This window comes from Spea bombifrons, chromosome 4 (assembly GCF_027358695.1).
Source record: "Spea bombifrons isolate aSpeBom1 chromosome 4, aSpeBom1.2.pri, whole genome shotgun sequence".
Taxonomy (NCBI): domain Eukaryota; kingdom Metazoa; phylum Chordata; class Amphibia; order Anura; family Pelobatidae; genus Spea; species Spea bombifrons.
The window spans coordinates 9,294,602-9,302,082 of record NC_071090.1 but is presented as its reverse complement, the minus strand read 5'-3'; the positions used below and the strand labels follow the sequence as shown (position 1 = coordinate 9,302,082).

The window sequence follows — 7,481 nt, the reverse complement described above, 5'->3', positions numbered from 1 at the left end:
AGATTAGGAAACACTAAACCCAATGACATATGGAACAAGATCCTCCGTTATTATTCTACTCACTTAGTACTCTAGCATTTCTCTACAGCTCACCTACAAGTGTCTCTGATAATCTGTTTCTTCCACCAAGTAAGCCTGTTTTGCTGTTTTGACGGTAACTTTGGAGGGAAAAAAATATATATCTGCACAACTGCACTTTTGTTAATGGGAATATGCCACTAAATTAATATTGAACAGTGCCAAAAATAAAGAACACAAATACACTGGACTATCTGAACTACGAAATTAAAATATTTTCACGAATGCCAAAGGGACTGAGACAACCTTTTTTTATTTTTTTTATTCTTATGTTTTGGGCTATATGAGAATATCTCTATACACTTGTCTTGAGCTTTACATTTGCTTGTCATTTTGATAGGACAACGTAGGGATGAAGATGTTTAAAAAGAACCAAAGGAGGACTCCTTAGCTCCCAGTGATATAAGTACCCCAAAATGTTAAAACCACAACGAAGGGACCGAAATAACAAGCTCTACAAATCAATGAGGGAAGTACGTGGTAGGGAGCAATTTCTTCAACCCTTAAGACCTATAAGAAAGTCCAGCAAACTACAGACAAACTAAAAAAAAAAGTTGGCTTGCTAGTGACAAAAAGTCACCTCAAGGTGGTTATAATTCATTAGTTTACTGGACACACTTGGCCTCTTAGGGGCAATTTCCTCAATCTGCCCTTAACTACATACCTCCGCTAATTTGTTCCGCCTGTTTTTTAGTCCCCTCCCCTTCTTTGTTGGTTTAAACAGCATTATTTTGTGGCAGTTTCTAAAATTGTTCAATATGCTAATAAAAGTAGCATTTCATTAGAGTTAAGGACTTCTGTTTTGTGTCTCTGATTTATGGCGAGATCACTTTACAGGTCCCAATACTCGCCGTAAAATTTAAGTGACCATTTCTCATTAAACTGCTAAAAGAACAAATATTCCCGGTTTTTGTTTTTAAATTATTACTGTGTGAGAAATTAGCTGTACACTAAGTGACACCATTTTAAATTGTGTTTTTAGTATTTGTTTTACAGTCAAAAGGGTTTATTTGGATGATTACACACAACTTGTCTGGAACATTATGCTTTTTATTTGGTTGGATTTTTTTTCCTGATCTGCAACAAATAAACTCTTCCAATAAATTCCCAAGTCGTTTCTTCTTCTGTGAGTTTGCAAAAGCCACCTAATGCTAATGAACTGGGTGAGGTTGCAGCCATTTTCCTAGTGTGGCATTTTTGGATGCATTTAGGCCATATCCATGGCAGCTATGCACCCCAGGCCAGGCAGTCTTAATGGAGTCAGGGCTGGCTCTAACCATATCTGGGCATCACAGGGCAACACTATGGTTGGCACCCAAGAGATGGACATAACAGTCCACCCTTTGGGAAGCCATTTAGCAGGGCTGGTTGGGGAGATCAAAGTGCCTCTGCAAATTGCTCCATGAAAAAAACACAAGGAAACAAAAGTCGGTACCTCTTTCAGCACAGACCTCCATGTCAGAACCTTAGGTGCTCCATGCATGGTAGGGTTGACAGGGGCAACATTGTCACTAACCCCCATTAGTCTTCTTTTGCCCTTCTCCTCCTCCCCTTCATGTTCTGCCATCTGGACAGGATTTCTGCTGCCAAGCTATTTGCCAAACTTAGTCACTGTGTGTGTGACTTAAAATGGTACCCTACAGGCATCTAGTACAGGACTGATTATGGTTTGAGTCTTTAAAGCAGGAGAAAATGGACAGACTAGATGGGCCAAACGCATCTCATCTGCTGTCAAATACTATATTTCTATTCTTGATGGGTCAAGGTAGCCAGAGAAAAAAGTTGATTAGACTTGTTAGTTGTGCCACTTTCCGCCAAAGGTTTAGCGTCCCTGACGTAAAAAAGTCCATCATCATGAACCAACTTCAACCAAAAAAGTGCATTAATTTCAAAGTAAAATGCTAAATATATTGGTTGTTTTAATATATATTTTTTTTAATTATAAATGTCATATAATGGACGGTCTGGAAGGAGAGTTAATAATGACAAGCATTATTTTATTATTATTATTCTGACTGAAAAACTTTTTGAAATGTAGTTCCATACACCTGGTGGGTAGCTGAGGATGCTTAGAGTTGCTGTATAGCTGAAGGGCCAAACCTTACAAATGTCATAAATACATATTTATCCATCTACTTTAAAATGTATTCCCATTCTGCATCATACCGTATTTATTACATTATTTTTTCAAATTAATATACATATACATTTCTGCCATCGTAAGTAAATACTCTCCTGCTCGATCCTTACGTTCTTCCCATGGGCTAAGGCTCCCTCACTTATCACCTCTTCCTTTTCCCGTCTATAAGATTTCACTCGGGCTGCCCCATATCTCTGGAATCTAGTCCCAAGGAACCTTCAGCTTTCACCCTCCCTCTCACCATTCAAGAAACATCTCAAAACCCACTTCCTAAGAGAAGCCGCACCATCTTAGCTGCTAGAACTTCCTTGTCATCGATACGACCACCACACTACCTCTCACCCGTCTCTGTGCCTTATGTTTGTCACCCCATTCCCTTGCGAGCCGGGCTCTCTCGTCTTAGTCTGTCAATTATCGTCTTGTCAGACCCCTTGAATATATGTATTGTATTAAGCGCTGCGTAAATTGTTGGCGCTATATGTTCCATTTTTTCCACTGGAGTTTCTCATGGTGAAAAGTGAAAGGCCGTCTGCACCGGTGGCCGGAGACACAAGGATAGCCCAGTCGCCAAGGGCATTGGAAGATCAGAGCAGGAAAAGGATTTCAGTGGAAAGAGTTATTTTTATCCTGACGCTCTAATCCACAAGAGGAACTGATAAAAGTGAGCAGTTGTCATACCTCAGTGGTGTGGGAGAGAAACTTCAAAGAGACAAATGTAAGAAGACAAACGCGTGCATACACACTCCGCATTAAACCTTTATATGGAAAAATTAACAAATACATAAAGTATTTCCATAAAGTCATATATATCAGAAACACAGCAAGCATGTAAACGAAGTACAATGTAAACGAATAAATACACAGAATTAAGTAGTGGAAGCAAAACAGGAAGAGATCCTTGAAGCGGCCCCTGCCGTAGCCTAATTTATCAGGGGAACAGCATAAGTCTGAGTTAAAAATGCATCTCCCCGTAGAGTTGGATTATCCATTGGTAATTTCTGTCCTCTATGTAAAAAGCAGTGCATTTAAAATGTTCTCTGGTCGAACTTGTTATTGTAATAGAACTTGATTGTTTGGCTTGGCTCTATCTGGAATATAATAGTTTGTTTATCTTACAATAAAGATTAGACACATTTCTTGGCGTCTCCCAACATGCCAACAGCTCTTAGCTTTATGATTTTTTAAAGCAATGTCATAATCCCTAAACTCCAAAACTTCTATAGGTCAACGCTATGGGAGGTAAATTTTTTTTTGTTTTTTTGGAGCCCGAGGTGCGTGCTCTATAGGTGCTGTTCTGTGCCGTTCGGCATCAGAAGCCCAGAATAAGTCAGTCATTGAGACTCAACACACTAATACTTTAGTATGTAAGCACTTTCCATGGTGCATGACTGTTCTATGGATGGTAAAGCCTTGGGCGAAACTAAGGTTGCCACCCGGCCAGTGATCAAAGCTTTGAAGCCGGTACCCGCATAAGTGAAATACCGGCAATGCAAAAGCCGGTATTTTTTGTGTGCAGTGGGGACTCTCACATATTTTCTGGGATGGCTGCCAAGATGGGTCAGGCAGGCTTAAACAAGCTGTGATTACCATTTTTCGGCAACATTCCCAGAAAATGGGGTTCAGGTTCAAAGTGAGTCCAATAAATGTAACAGGTGCTACTTATTATGTATTAGCTAATACAACAAATCGTTTATTTCATTTAAGTACAAATGTCAGGGGCTCTGTGCATCTCAAGCTTCTTCTGATAGGAGGCTGTTTCACATATCCACTACCCCCTCAGTAAAGTAAGTCTTCCTTACCTTAAGTAGATCTTTATTACATTTAATAATAGAAAATTAACATGCAAATGACAATTCAGTGCCTATAAGAATTTACCTCTACAGACAAGCAAGGGTTATATTATAATTTAGGGCAGCTTCTATTGCAGGCACCGTGTACACTACACCCTCTCCCGTTTCGCCTGTCATTTTATCTCAGCAGCCGGACCTGTCTCACATACTGACCTCCCTCCTCCCCCCTCCTTATTCTCTTATTCCACCTCTCCTGTCAGCATGGTCTCTGCTTCTGCAGAGAGAGATCAGCAGAGACCAGAATATGGCTTGAGATGGCTATGCAATGCTCAAATTCCCTCACTGTGTTAGCCTCTACCACTTCTGCTGGGAGGCTGTTCCACCTATCCACCACCCTCTCTGTAAAGTTAATTTTGCTGGCATTAAGTCAAACTTCCTTACATAAAATAAAAGTAAAAATATAAGGGGTTTTATGTGCCTCAAGCTACTAGTTCCCCAAGAAATATTCCCCACAAATAACAATGATTTAAAAAGAAAGAAAAATAATGTTGCCTCACTCAGCTGCCCTAAAATATTATAGAATCCCCGCTTTACCACAGGGGTGAAAGAACGGGACTAATCCGATGTATCCATGAGATTTTTTTACTTTTCTTTAATGTAGGAAAGTTTTACTTAATATAAGAGAGATTTACTTTACTGGGAGGGTGGTGGATATGTGGAACAGGCTCCCAGCAGAAGTAGCTTGAGGTCAACAGAACCCCTGTGAAGTTAATTTTGCTCTGCTCTCTCTATTATAAATCGGTGTTTTGTTTGAGGTTTTTAAAGACACTATTAAAAGTTTAGTTCTAGAGTGATTTCTGGTGGGATTTCTTTCAGTAATGATATATCTGGCATTGGAACGGTAAACTATTGCCTTTGTTGTCTTTTTCTGTATATAACCTCTTGCATCCTAGACTTTATTGTCCCCTGAGGAGTTCTCTGCTAATACTTAATAAGCAGAACCTGTTAGATTTATTGGACTCATGAATGCTCAACACGTCAAACCTTAAGCGTATTTTCTGGGAACATTGCCAAAGCAGGCACACAAATGGAATTTTGGAGGTTTTGTCCTTTGTTTATGTTTTTTCACACAAAAAATTGTCAAGTCAATTTATTCTGGATGGGGCTTCTTGCAACAGTGTTGCCTCAGGGCCCCGCCTGAGCTTCACCTGCATACAGGGGCAGATGAAGGACCTCTATGACTCCATTAAAAAGGACCTCCATGACTCCATTAACTTTCTCACATCACTATGAAGAGCCAACACTAGCAAGTTCCTCCAGCATGAGTAGTTAAGCTGGCCCCGTAAAAAGTATAAGGAGAAAGCACGCCGATTTAACTCTGTATTTTACAGGGCCAGCCAAGCTCTTCCTACAGCAGAAGCTCACTGGGGCAGAACCATCATAATTTATAGCAAAGTCCAACTCTCCTGTCAACTGCCCTTCATTTGACCATCTCCAAAAACGATTGGTGTGAAAGAGATCTGATTTATTTATTTTTTTACGTCAAGTAAGTTCTTCCATTTCTGGTGAAACTCTCACTTGTATATTTGCTCAATTATGTTCTTGGTTCTTGGCAAGGGAAGTCTCTTGGCTCGCTTTTATCTTCGTTTTCTGTTTGGTGTTTCAATAGAATGGTTTTGTTTGATAGTTTAATGAGTATTTGGCACCATATCTCCTAAATCTGTGACCTATCCGTGCCATTGGGGCGTTATGTGACCCGACATGGAAACATAAATGAGCTGACCCTGAATCTTTTCAAAATATTAACCCTTCAATTTCCTATCATGAACCAAAGGCTGGTTGATTAGGGCGATTACCCCTTTTTATAGATAAACTGTAGTTTGAATACTAAACATGTTTTGCAGTAATCGGAACCCAGCTGCAAAACCAAGGAGCCAACAGTCTATCTTAGTGTGATCTTTGGGCATCCAAGACCATGCACAGAAAAGGCACATTGAAGGAACAACAGAAAAACTCAATTTTCCTAAGGAATATATTAATAATTCCCTTTTTTATGCTTTGCCACTGGATCACTGTTCCTTGTTATTTGATGGGTTCTTAGATGTCTTCAATAATAACAATCCTTAGCCAGCTCCAAGGAATTCAAGTGTCTGGTTAAGATCATTTTGCTAAAACATAAACACATTCAAATTGATGGTGTTCTAGGTAATGTATTCGACGTATCATTTTCAGTGACGAATGCAGAGGCTTTGATAAAATGTATGTAAGAAAACCCCTCTTTGGAAGACATCAAAGGTCTGTTTTGAATATGTAATAATATAATATAACATAATATAAAAATAATATACTATTTAGGAGTTTAGTCTCTAATGATGTTTTGGGCTTAAAAAGCAAGACGCAGTAATTTAAATTCAGCTAAACACAGAAATGTTAGAATTTGTTTCGAAATTATAAATAGATTTGTGTTTTATCAAAATGAGAAAATAGCCAACTTTTTTGTCGAAGGTCCCTCCTGATTCTTTTTGTGTAGTTTTAAGTTAGAGAGAAATAAAATCTTAAAACCTAACCTTTTTAACAACTATAAAATGTAATTAAGTATTTTATATGTATTAATGGTTACTTGTCAAAATGATGTTCCTCTCTAACATAACGCTTTACACTTTTTATTCATGCCTAGCAGGAAATATGATTTATTTAAAGGCCCTCACTCATAAAATAAACTTTATTGGACAATGAATTCAATTCAACCATTGGTGCAATATTTTGCTTATTTTTGTTTATGCTGTTTAAATTGGATGAAGACATCCTTGGAAAAATATTTTTGATGTCATGTCTGGGCTGGAAATGACCTCAGAGTGGTAAGGTCAGTTAGCTAACCTAGGCTTGTCCTGTTAGGGACTATCGTTTCCATGTCAATGGTTGGGCATCCTTCCATGGAAGACATCATTGGAAAGATACTTTGGGATGTGATAAACTGTCGTCTAGGCTGGAAAAGCGCTCAGAGGTCTGAATGATTATTAGATTTAAGTTAGATAGCTCCATCATCTAACGTAGACTTGTCCTGCTGGGAACTAACGTTTCCTCGTGGATGGTTGGGCATTCCTGGTAATTTAAAAAAATTGTGGTGACCCCATAGACAGGGTGTTCTTCAATGGCGGTATGCAGGGAAATTAGGGTAATTTCCAAAGGAAGGAAATTATAAATATCCTCACTTCTAATGTATTTATACCTATTGTAGCCCAATAATAAAGTCTATAAACAATGTGACTTGTTGTTTAGTGTAAAGTGTATAGGGTACATCAATAGAAAAATGCACACACAAATAGACATCTGATGTTTCGGAATTTTTGCAGTAGTTTCACATCATTTTGGTTTTTCCGGGAACATTTGTTTTTTTTATAGTAATCAGTTTTTTTTTTTCCCGACGAGAAGAGTCTGTGCTTTCTACCTATACCAACAGAGGTCAGTACAAG

The 7,481-nt window shown here is 38.6% G+C and overlaps 1 protein-coding gene across 1 annotated transcript in view; it reads left to right on the top strand.

Moving 5' to 3' along the window:
- The window catches only part of CCDC69 (coiled-coil domain containing 69), a 16,222-nt gene extending 15,614 nt beyond the window's left edge, over positions 1-608 (top strand). The window contains exon 9 of the mRNA XM_053463484.1: positions 1-608. This exon is cut by the window's left edge and continues 684 nt beyond it. The gene's annotated coding sequence lies outside the window, so the exon portion shown is untranslated.
- The last annotated feature ends 6,873 nt before the right edge of the window (positions 609-7,481 follow it).